Source organism: Xenopus tropicalis, chromosome 2, assembly GCF_000004195.4.
Source record: "Xenopus tropicalis strain Nigerian chromosome 2, UCB_Xtro_10.0, whole genome shotgun sequence".
In the NCBI taxonomy this organism is placed as follows: Eukaryota; Metazoa; Chordata; class Amphibia; order Anura; family Pipidae; genus Xenopus; species Xenopus tropicalis.
In genome coordinates, this window is record NC_030678.2 from 140906758 (window position 1) to 140919282 (window position 12525).

The following is a 12525-nucleotide window of genomic DNA, read 5'->3' on the forward strand; positions in this document are numbered from 1 at the left end:
ATCTTATACCTGTATAACATTTCTTAATAATTAGATATATGGCTGTTTAGTTAGAGGATGCAAGCTGGGCAGGTCAGAACTCTGGATTCAAAACAGACCCTGGCATTTCAAGTACACAGAGGCCCAAACAGCCCCACAATTTATTTATTATATCACTTGTCCTCCCTGTGTGTAATTTTGCATTCTGTAAGATTGTACAGCGCTGCGTACCCTTGTGGCGCTTTATAAATAAAGTTATACATACATACATACATACATACATACAACAGCCCAATAAATAGTGACTGTCTATGGCATCTTACAGCAGCCCCTCTGGCATTTGCCAGAATGCACAGATTGCCAGTCCGGGCCTCCATGCGATATTTATGGCCACCAGCATGTCCAAGATGTCCACATCATATGAAACCTCGGACAGTGTTGATCTAGTATTATATATAACAGTAGTGACTGAATACTGATAGAGGAATTGAACTTTGCCCCCCCAGGAATAACAGAGCTATGGCATAAGGATGGGGCCTTTCTTCTCAAATTACACACGTTATTATGGAGCTCTATAAAGTATATGACTGGCAGATTGCTTGCTGGGCTTTGTCAAGAAATTAATTTCCCACAACAAATCTGTTAGACCTGGCATTACCTTAAGAGTTAGTGATGTAGTGTTTATATATAGTCTTTATATACAGTCCAGGAAAACAGTATTGGTTAATAACTTTGCCACCTCATTTACCAAGAAATATTCCTGCAAATGCCAACACTTTATGTAGTTGGTAAGTAGGCCTTATTGCACTGGAAATTTAAGATGAAGATGAAGATCTACCTGAAAAAGTTGGCATGTGTGTTTTATACCACTGCATTGTGGGAAAGCTATATAGAGCGAAGCAGATTAGAGAGATAGGGGAGCTAACTATTGGCAGACTAAGCAAAGCCATAGAACTTTTAATGTATTTTATAATATAATTCTGTACAAAAAAACAAAATGTTATTATAAGAAAAAGGGCAAATTATCTTGCTTTTATTTCATGGTCTGAAAACTAGGTTATTAATTTTTCAGTACAGTCAGTAAGAATCCCAAATGTCTCTCCTTCAGAATAATATTTAAGGCCTGCATAAAATGGATTTTCCTCTGGTAGAGAATTACTGTTCATTTATGAACGGCAGAGTCAATTGTTGGCTTGACATGGCTTCATTTATCTCATTTATCTCATATGTCTGCTAATTGGCCTCTTTAAGGTTGACGGTGGACAGTTGGCTAAAAAATGCCCAAAATAGCTCTGTATGCCATCATTCTAAGCCCTGGCATCACTAGTAAGCGGGTTTCTCATGATGAAGATACCGCGTGCACTCTGTCATCTCTCAGAAAGAGCCTGCTGGTTGATTATAGCCCCATTAAGCTATTTTCTCACGAATAATTGCTTTCTTCTCTTTCCTGCATTAAGGGCAATATCTGTTTAAGATCTTATCACTCACTGCAAGCGTGCACAAACACAAGTAAGCACAGTAACATGACTGTTATCATAAGCTTTCTCTGATTAAAGGGAAAGGTCTGGGTGCTTTGGTCTCCTAATTAAACCACTTACTTTAATCCCTATGGGCTCAAACAGCAGCAGTGAGAATGATTTTCACTTTTAAACCGCTTAGTTGTACACATTGTTATGCGCATAACATTCTGCACCTTAGAGACGAGCATAGATAATAGGTTGCAGTGTCCTGCATGCCGGTGAGACAAGCTAATAGCTCCTTTTTAAATGGACACTTTTGGACCAGAATTTAAGCCCTACATAACAAATAAAACCCTTATATATCCAAAGTGTTAATCCGTTCCTTCAAAAAGTATGAATAAATACCATTTTTATATGGTGAAATCCAGCTGCAAAACACTTCTCTTTCTGCATCATTTGAAGTCCTGGTAGGGGAGGAGGGACTAAAACATTGATATTACAAATTATAACAAGTTCTCAACAGCTTACAGACAGTATGCAGCAACTACATAACCCACAATGCTTTGCACTGTGATTTCCTTATTGACATCACATGTGCAGGGAATTGTGGGATTTGGAGGATGCAAGCTGAAGGCAGGCTGATGATGGTCGACAAATATTAAATTTTTTTTATTGTCAAAGTAGTCAGCCAGATCAGCAGGGGAACAGGGGGCTAGGCTTAGGGAACTGTTCCAAACCATATTATTACATTAAAAAACATGAAAAGGCTGCATATTTTTAATTGGTGTATATTACAAAGTTGCTTGAAATTGTGTTTACTTTTAACAAAACTTTACATGAAACTGGTTGTGTTACCTAGTCTGCTGCCATGATCATTAGGTTTAAGCAAACACTGGGCACCTGTTTCTTGGGCTGCGCACCCCACTGTGTGTGGCTGGTACAGCTGTCAAACACACTCATAAAGGGTCTATGTAAACACACTTATAATGGGATTCTATTACCCGTTCAAAGTGACTGAAAGCCTGCGGGTTATAAAACTTGGAAAATAAGTCTCGCTGTTGTTGTACATGTCTGTGGCACTTAAAATAAGTGGTTTAATTAATGCAGCCAGGCTTTTCTCTTTAACAAGAAGAAACTTAGGAAACATTACTTGGAGCTAGCGTAGCCCATCAGAATGCACTTTTCTTAAGTGCCCTGTATTAACCTCAAGGACAGCATAAATGCTGTGTTGAATCTGATAAGCAATGCATTCCATTAGTACAGTGACTTACACTGGGCTCAGGTACTCATTGCTCGTGGGCATTCCACCCGTATGAGTTTGTTTTGCAGTGTAAACACAGTGGGATAAATATGTGTACCCTCGTTACTTCTATTTTTGTCATAGAATAATAATCCTTACAAGTATTACTGATGCCAACACATTTGTGATCTATAAAAAATAATGTACCCCCCTGTTGTACAATATGAGGGTATGAGAAGTTGCATGACCTGTGTAAATGGCCAGTAGAATCTACATTGGCAGAAAAATGGTTAAATTGTCAAGAAAAACAAGTGCTGCCTGCTTTTTAGGGAATTATGTGCTGCTTGCTGATACAGGGTGACTTTAGCTTGGAAACAGGGTGTATTTTGCCTTTAACAGAAGCCAATAAAGCTGGAAATGATACAGTGCAGATTTATATCATGCCTTTCCTATATAAGCATGCATTTACAAGGATAAAAAAGGGAGCAAATAAGCATTTGTTAATGTACTTTAACAAGTCTCAGTCCCCCACCCCTAAGAATGAAATCTGTTCTGTGTCAGACGGCTCTGGAACATTTTTTTTTCTACTTCAAACACAGCATTTTATTAACTTTCAGATGAAGTAAAGCAACTGTTTTTTTTTTGCTTTCTTGTGTACTGGGATACTGACATTCAAAATATTGAGTCATTCCACCCCCATAATATCTGCCTCCTTGCCAATGTGCGTTCCCATGTGTGTGTAGTGAGGATCTGCTGCAGTCAGCGCTCTGTACAGAACATATGTGTAGGATATGCTGGCTCGGATATGCTCTATGTGGTGCCAGTAGTGTAATGAGAACTTACTGGCCCCCACAGCAAAATCTTGTTTAGTGTCCCCCCTTCTCCAGATCCTCAGGATAATCTGTTTTGTATATTGAGATTGAAACCGGCGTTGATTCAGGACCATCAACAGGCCCCGTCTCTGCATCCCCTCAAGCAGCCATTGGGCACATGGTTACACATATGTGTGATGTAGGGTTGTCAACTTTTCCTGAAAAATTACCAGCCTTTCTTTATTTTTAACTTTTGTTCCTATTAATATTGGCATAAGGCACAATTTTTTTACCAGACAGGCCATTAAAATACCAGTGTGGGGAGTAACACTGTGCAATGATAAGTGTGAATGGTCAGTAACTTACTAGTATTTCTACTTCCCCCCAGAACAAAAATGTAATAATACCTTTACATAGCTCTCTATCCACCTATTCTGCAGATCTGGCAGTTACTACTATTAAAGAGGATGAAAACCTTTGTAAACATGTGGATTGCTCAATCAAACTACTTAATTGCTACTTAATTTTTTGAACGCAGTATGTTTGAAAACATACCGCCAAAATGATCCCTTTGTGCAAATAACCCTTAGGCCTATTGCACACACTGAGGTGTCTTGTCTGCCATAAAAATAGGAAGAGATAAAAGTTTGCTCCTGTGCGTGCCCAAGTGTGCAGCAACAGCAATGAATGTGATCCAGCAGTCACAGGGTGTACGAGGGAGATTTTGGACAAAAAAATTCAAACACAAGTGTTTTCTGGTGGAAATCTGCCCAGCCCAGTGTGCCCAGACAGACAGCTTCCTCATAGTCTAACTGAGCATGTACACTGGTCTGGGTGTCTGTGCAGGAGTGAGGCATTATGGGAACTTTCTTTACACAGCTCAGCATTTTTTACTCCTGTTTGGCTTCTGATCATCTGAACAGGTGAAATATGGGGAGACTTAATGGCACTATTGAGACAACTGAAGGTATGCCTGCATCTTGGGATTAACTCTTTATTAGCCTTTCCTTCAACCTTAAAAATTTCCTTTTTATCTGACAGCTCCTGTTGTGAGGTTTGCTATAGGGCCAGTGGTCCAAGGGTTAAAAGTCAGTAGGTGCTGCTGAGGATCATTTTAGAAGGAATTGCCGGGGAGTTTCAGCTCAGTAAGGAACTTTTACCTACCAACTAGTCGCCAGCCTGCCTGCACCAGTTTTTCTGCAGGCACCTATGCCCTGCAGAATGACTCTCTAAGTATAAGGCTACTTTATCTTCTTCACCACCTCTGTCGTGGCATTTTGCCAGCTGTGAATGTGTATATTTGCAAATATACACAAACTTTGGCTCTTATGTCAACCTTGTCTTATGGCAGGAGTAGCACTGGGAGGGACGGAGCAGCATCCCTGGGCCCAGCACAGTTAATACAGTGAACCCCAACCAGTGGCTCGGGGGCAACATGTTGCTCACCGACCCCTTGGCTGTTGCTCTCAGTGCCCCCAAACCAGGTAGTTATTTTTGAATTCCTGACTTGGGGGGGCAAGTTTTGGTTGAATAAAAACAAGATTTACTACCAAATAAAGCCCCTGTAAGCTGATAGTGTGCATAGAGGCTGCCTAATAGCCAATCTTAGCCCTTATTTGGCACCTCCATTAACTTTTATGCTGTTTGTTTTGCTCTCCAAGTCTTTTTACATTTGACTATGGCTCATGTAAAGAAAGGTTTGGGACCCCTGCCTTAAGAGCACTGTTTGTTCCCCCACAACAGTATTATGTCCCCTTCAGTGATTGTGACCAACACCCTTGGTGGTGCATGAGAGGACTAATGGACATTGGCTATTAATTCTTCCATACATATTTATTTTTGGACAACAAATATCTGAAAGTTGTGTTTAAAGTGGAAACAGATAGTGATTAAACAATATATATTTTGAAGTTATGATTTCTTTACTGACCTATAGACTTGTTTAGCTTTTTTCTCATTTTTCTCATTGCTACGCTAACAGCACATATTGCCTGCCTCCTACTGGTGGAAACAAGAACTATATTATGCTGAAAGTCCTTTTGCTGCACTCATGTGATCAATACAGGACTATATTCCTGTATATGTGATGGCATTTTTAGTGCCTTGTCTTTTAATGCAGCTCAGATTACTTCCAATAAAGACTAGCTATGGTATGTTAGGACTAAGAGGATCCAGTTGTTCTTATTTTGCACAGACGGTCAATGATATTTGTCTGTGACAATCTTCAGGTCAAAAATAATTTGTCAATGTCTAATTCTATAACCCATAGTTATTGATAAGGTGTGCTTAAACACACTTACACTTGTGTAACTATGACCATTAAGCATTGTTATACAGTAACAGTGGCACATTATTCCCTTTTCAGTGTAATGGAAAAGGAAAGGATTGACAGTAAAACAAGATGTAAAAAGCCTTGACAATAAACAGTGATTTTTACACAAATGTTTTTTTTCAAGATAACACCTCTTTATATGCCAGAATTTGTATACATATTTATACATATTGTATAACTGCTAAAGTTATATGTACAGTGTATGGAATTATAATTATGCTACATTTAACATGATGTACTATGGCATTAACATGACAATATTTCAATGCTGTTTTTTTACACAGGTTTATAAATATGTCATCTATAGAAGCAATTGGCAAAATAGCCTCTAGCCAGATACTGCTGTTGCTATTTGGACCACCAACAAAAAATCACTGCGACTAATTTTATTTAATTAGCAAGGGCCTGGATCCTCTAAATGGTGCACCTGCCAGCATTTCCAGTTGTTCTCCCTGCCCTTATGGAGCTGGTTGCTGTTTTTCCAGAAGGCATTACTGGGTGTGATAGTCTTGGCAGCATTATAGCCTCTATAAAAGCAATGTGGATATGGATTAGCAAGAGGCGTTGCTAGGTCTAGGTCATGAGCCCCATGTTGCAGCGTGTGAGACATATAGGGAGGCAGGTATAGTAGGGAGAGATGGTGCCTATAGTAGCAGTGGGGGGATAATAGCCTCTGGGAAGGGACTGTGGCTGTGGGATAGCAGGTATAGTAGGGAGAGATGGTGCCTATAGTAGCAGTGGAGATAATAGCCTCTGGGAAGGGACTGGGGCTGTGGGATAGCAGGTATAGTTGGGAGAGATGGTGCCTATAGTAGCAGTGGAGATAATAGCCTCTGGGAAGGGACTGGGGCTGTGGGATAGCAGGTATAGTAGGGAGAGATGGTGCCTATAGTAGCAGTGGAGATAATAGCCTCTGGGAAGGGACTGTGGCTGTGGGATAGCAGGAATAGTAGGGAGAGATGGTGCCTATAGTAGCAGTGGAGATAATAGCCTCTGGGAAGGGACTGGGGCTGTGGGATAGCAGGTATAGTAGGGAGAGATGGTGCCTATAGTAGCAGTGGAGATAATAGCCTCTGGGAAGGGACTGTGGCTGTGGGATAGCAGGTATAGTAGGGAGAGATGGTACCTATAGTAGCAGTGGGATAATAGCCTCTGGGAAGGGACTGTGGCTGTGGGATAGCAGGTATAGTAGGGAGAGATGGTGCCTATAGTAGCAGTGGAGATAATAGCCTCTGGGAAGGGACTGTGGCTGTGAGATAGCAGGTATAGTAGGGAGAGATGGTGCCTATAGTAGCAGTGGGGGTAATAGCCTCTGGGAAGGGACTGTGGCTGTGGGATAGCAGGTATAGTAGGGAGAGATGGTGCCTATAGTAGCAGAGGGGAGTTAATAGCTCCTGAGAAGCTACCATTGTTGTAAAATTTGTTTGCATAGGATTACACCCAGATTATTTATATTTATGAATTCTTCTTGCTTGGGCTTATTTAAATATATGTTTTACCTAAAAGCATATAACCATATGTTTGTGTTGGACTTCATCTGCTGTTTACCCCAAAGAGACAACACTGCAAATGATGAGTGGATACGCATCTTAACAGAGATATATATTCTGCATACTGTATAATGACTTGCAGGCACTCTCTGGCAGTGAGTCAGATTGCAGTTGCAAGCAAATGTTCTAAGAAATCTCAAAAGAAAACATATAGTGCTTGAAGTTGTTTTCTGAGCTGATTGTACAGAGATGTGGAACTGTGATCTCATGCTCAGCAGTTGTAGAACTGGGGAGATCATCCATAGGGATTCCTTGTGCTAAATGAAGGCACCTTTGATTTACATGCACACAAAACATCATGTTACTTTTACTGATTTATTAGCTTTACATCTACAGTTACAACTGCCAGCAGCCTACTGACAGTTACAGGACCACAGGATGCCCATCTCTCCTCTAGGGCAAACATAGGGGGCAGTGTATGTTGTACAAATAATATTTATGTATATATGTATATCTTTATATAGTGTCATTTGTAAGTGCAGCAGTAGTGCAAAGATTAAAGGGGAACTATTGTAAAAATGAAAATTTAATATGAGCTTTATCTCAGTTGAAATAACAAACTTTCCAAATATATATGTAATCAATGATAACTTCTGTACCATTTTTGAAATCAGATTACATTCACTTTTCTTTTGATTGATGTTACAGGTATAGGATCTGTTATCCAGAAAGCTCCAAATTACAGAAAGACCATCTCCCATAGACTCTGTTTTAATTAAATAGCTGAAATTTTTATAAACGATTTTCTCTGTAACAATAAAACAGTACCTTGTAATTTGTCCTAAATACAATATAACTAGTCCTTATTGGAGGCAAAACAATCATATTGGGTTTAAATAGTTAATTAATTAGCATTGGGTTTAATTAATGTCTATATAATTTTTTAGTAGACTTAAGGTATAAAGATCCAAATTACTGAAAGGCCCCAGGTCTCGGGCTTTCTAGATAATAGGACCCATACTTCTACTTAGAATACTAAGAAAGTTTCCTTTATCCATAACAGGTTTAGTTTATAAAAATGTTTTATTTTCGCAATAGCCTTAACAGTAGTTGGGGCTTTGGCCCTTTAATGTCACATCTACTTTGCTTGTGTTTCAAGAGTTAAGTTTTGAGTGGTAGTGTGAAGAGGGTTCCTTATAGAGAACCAAAGGGTTAACAAACACACCAGCAGTACCAATCCTAAACCAAGGAGTTCATTGGGTGATACAATGTTTGTTAGATTTAGTTCGAGATGGCAGTGATATATCTAGGAGGTTGTTGCTAAGAGGCACTGTATTTCAGTGGTTAATGAAGGCATTTCTTCATTTATCTAGATAGTATTCCATCTGATATTTAAAACAAAATGAATGCACGAGGTCTCCCAAAGAGAGTGTGTGCAGGGAAAACCACAGAGGGTCTACTACAGGACCCAGAGCTAAAATGTTAGCAGAAAATAATCAATTATCAAGGTACGAATAGGACCAGGATGCAGTTTTATTGTGGCTAGAAGGGAAATTGACATTAGAGAGATAGTATGACAGTATTACGTCAAAAGCTGAGAGCAGAGATGTATCCCTTGGCCATGGCAATCTGGAGATAATTTGCACCTTAATCTGCTCATACATTGAAAGGTCTGCTCGGCGACTGTGTGGGTAATGCTGTTTGGGAGTGGTGAGATGGGACTGTTAAAATTACATGGGGGGAGTGTAATCCTATATCAGGACGTTCATTGATGGGAAGAGGTAGGACTATTGTCCTTGGCCTGGTTAAATTCTTTTACGAAGAGGGGCCCAGCCACGTAGCACAATGTTACATAATTGCATAACCTACATATAAACTTATGTTAAAATTATTAATTACATATCTCCTGTAAAACCTTTCATGACTTGCCAAGACTTCCGTAACATGCATAGAAGCTTAACATCAACTGTTTATGTTAGGACCTATGTACTTAAAAGATAAACAAAATTAAAATAACTGGAAGGAGGGCAAATATTAGGCAACCAAATTGTTTCAAAACCTGATATCCAGAAGACTTCACCGACCTGGGATAGTTCTGTATGAGCACCACGGAGCCATCATCTTCTTCTGCTTCTTCATTCTTCTGTGGCTCTGGCTGATAGCTTTCCCTGTTCCCATGTACAACACATAAATCCTTAATTAAGAGCACTTGACAAAGGGGAGTTAAGTCACCCTTCGCTGTATGTATGTATATGTATATCTTTATATTCACAAAAGAAAAGTGGCACTGCTGGAAATTCTGGGTGCAAAAGGACAGCCCGCTGGCACAGGCTCACATACACAAATCCACCAAAAAAGTCCTGGACTCCAAACACTTTATTGTTAAAAACGCATAGAAAAAAAGGCACGTTTCAGAGCATCACACTCCTTTATAAAGCCATCTATAATACAATATAATGCAACACTTCTTAAAGGTCTTGCTCCACCCCCCTCCCACACCTTAATTGGATACCCAATTATTATATGTACATTAATGAATTCCCATCCCAAATACCAGAACCTTTTTATATGAATCCAGTCAGATCATGTTCACGATTCATACCTCTAGGCTCAAGCATTTATAAAGTATGTATCCAAATTTTTTCACGTTTTTGTAGATATAGAAGCCTGTTGCCCCCTCTTCTCAGAGGGTGCACAGACTCTATAACCAAAAACCGGAGAGATGCAATCGAATGTTTATGAAAATGAGCTGGTACTGTCAACTTTATTAGTCCTAATAGTAGATTTATGTTGACTGATCCTGTCTTTAAGGTTCTGTGTGGTCTCTCCTACATATAGTGACCCACAAGTGCACTTTATGAGTTAAACCACATACTAATTAAGACACGTATAATACCCATTAATATCATATCTTTTGCTAGCTATCCAACCTTTCCTTAAAACACAACAGGGATCCAATGTCTCCCTTCCACATGACTAGCAAATCATTTATATAGCGCCATCAGTGCAAACACAAATCTTGAAATATAGAAAGAAATTCATAAAGATATTTGCATATGCTGGGGCGACATTGGATCCCATCTCCGTACCCTGTAGTTGAACAAACCACTGATCCTGAAACATGAAAAAGTTGTTAAAAAGTACAATTGCAACAATTGCAATATGTATATGGAATCTTTATTTATAAAGTGCTACTTATGTACGCAGCGCTGTACAGTCAAACAATTAATACAACAAACAGGGGCAGCGGTGTAACTTGGTCAAACCAGGCCCCCCTACAGAGAAACCTTTTGAGAGGGCTCAGTGCAACCAGTCCCTCCTCTCTAAAGTACAGCAGATTCTGTGATCCCCCTACTGCCCAGGCCCCCTCTGCTGTATATATAGTTACACCACTGAACTGGTGGTTATTACAATAATAGATAAATACAAAGTATGATGAGAAATGCAAATAAATACATGGTATGTCTGAAATAAGTTAAGAATGAAATAGACAAGAGGATAGAGGTCCCTGCCCTGTAGAGCTTACAATCTAAATGGGAGGGTAACTTACAGACACAAATGGGCAAATATAGGTATGACAACTTACAGTGGGTGACACTGCAATATAAGTGCTGATTCCCAGATCAGGGGCTGTGCGAGTGCTCCAAGAGGGAGTCTTTAGGTTTAGTTCTGAAGAGACTGAGGGAGGATTCTCTCTGGAGGAAATCAGGGAGGGCATTCCACTTATAAGGAGCATACCCTGCCCAGTTTCTGTGTGATGGTAGGGTTGTTCCTGACAGGAATTTACATTGCCTTCATGAGGGTTTATTGATATTTTTGACACATATTCATATTGTTCCCCGAAAGGAGCTAGAAAGTGACACAAATATACCATATGTCTGGCAATTACACAGCAGAATTTTGGTGACAGCTCTTTGTACTTGCTGTAGTTTTATAGGATAAAGATGCTGCTCAACCCAAATGCCACTCACTCACAGTGAATAAGCAGCTCAGATATTTAAAATCTGAAGGAATGTAAACCAATGTGTTGGCATGTGAAAGGCAAAATGATGCATATAATTCCTAGTATCCCCCATTAAATCTTGGGGCCTAATTTAGGACATTGGAATGCTGAAGAAGTTGAAACTAGGCTCCCAGATTTGTGAATGATACTAAGGTGGGGAAAACTCAATTTTTTTCAGATTTATATTTGAAACGAAGAAAAAACGTATTTCCATGAATGTCAGTCATTTATCAAAAGATCCAAACTAAAAAAGCACAAACTAATAATTTACTAATAATCTGTATTAATTTCTAACCAGCCTTGTATTGTGACATTTATATTCAATGTATGGCCAGATTATCTGCCGTGGTCAGCACCTGGTTCAATCATATGGTTTGGCAGTTCCGAGGACTAAGCACTTTCTACCAGCCTGAATTTATGAGTGATACATGATATAAGGGATTAACTGTTTCTTTAGAAAGACTTATTTTTATTCGAGTTTGTGTGTCCTTCAGCATAAAGTATAGCGTGGTCTCCCTGTGATGGCTAACATGTGCATGTGGTAACATTCAAATCTGGGTTATCTCCCATAGGGGCTCAAATGACCTTGTGTAATTGCTCTGTTAGCTATGATTGTGCCTCATATATCACTGGATCTTACTCCATATGTTCATTCCATCCATCGACTGCACAAAGTGCAAATAAAATATAGGCTGCCAAGGGCACGGGCACCACTGTACATGAGGCACAGTGTTTGACAGACACTTCTAAAAGTGTTGTGCTCATTTTGACAAGAGCTAAGCATCATGGTGCTTGGATAGTTAGAAAATATGTAACTAAGTAGGCAGTGCACAGTCAGGTTATAGGCCAGCTTGGCAGCACAGTGCAAGTGCAAAATGCAATATCAAGTGTACTTGCCATGTTTTTGCAGCTGTTGCAACTGATGCAGTGTCTGCTGATGTGCCCAAATTAACACAATTGTGCTCACACTTGGCATTAAATTGGAAGCAATTATTATGCTTAGCGTTTTCCAAGTCTGGTTGGTGTTATTTTTCCTGTTCAAGAATGACACACATGCCTGATTATTTATATGCAGGGGCACTCCAACTATTGATGCATGGTGCTGAAAGAACCCTGAACTACAGCCTGGTTTGAAGATGGGCGTAGCTCCAGGGTTCCTCTGTGTCAGGAGGTGCAACTGTGCTCAGTTCTGACTGGGAGGCACCTAGT

General features: G+C 39.8%; 1 protein-coding gene across 4 annotated transcripts in view; it reads left to right on the forward strand.

The window, feature by feature from the left end:
• arhgef25 (Rho guanine nucleotide exchange factor 25) overlaps positions 1-12525 on the forward strand; it is a 159587-nt gene that overhangs the window by 40991 nt on the left and 106071 nt on the right. The gene's annotated exons all lie outside the window — the stretch shown is intronic.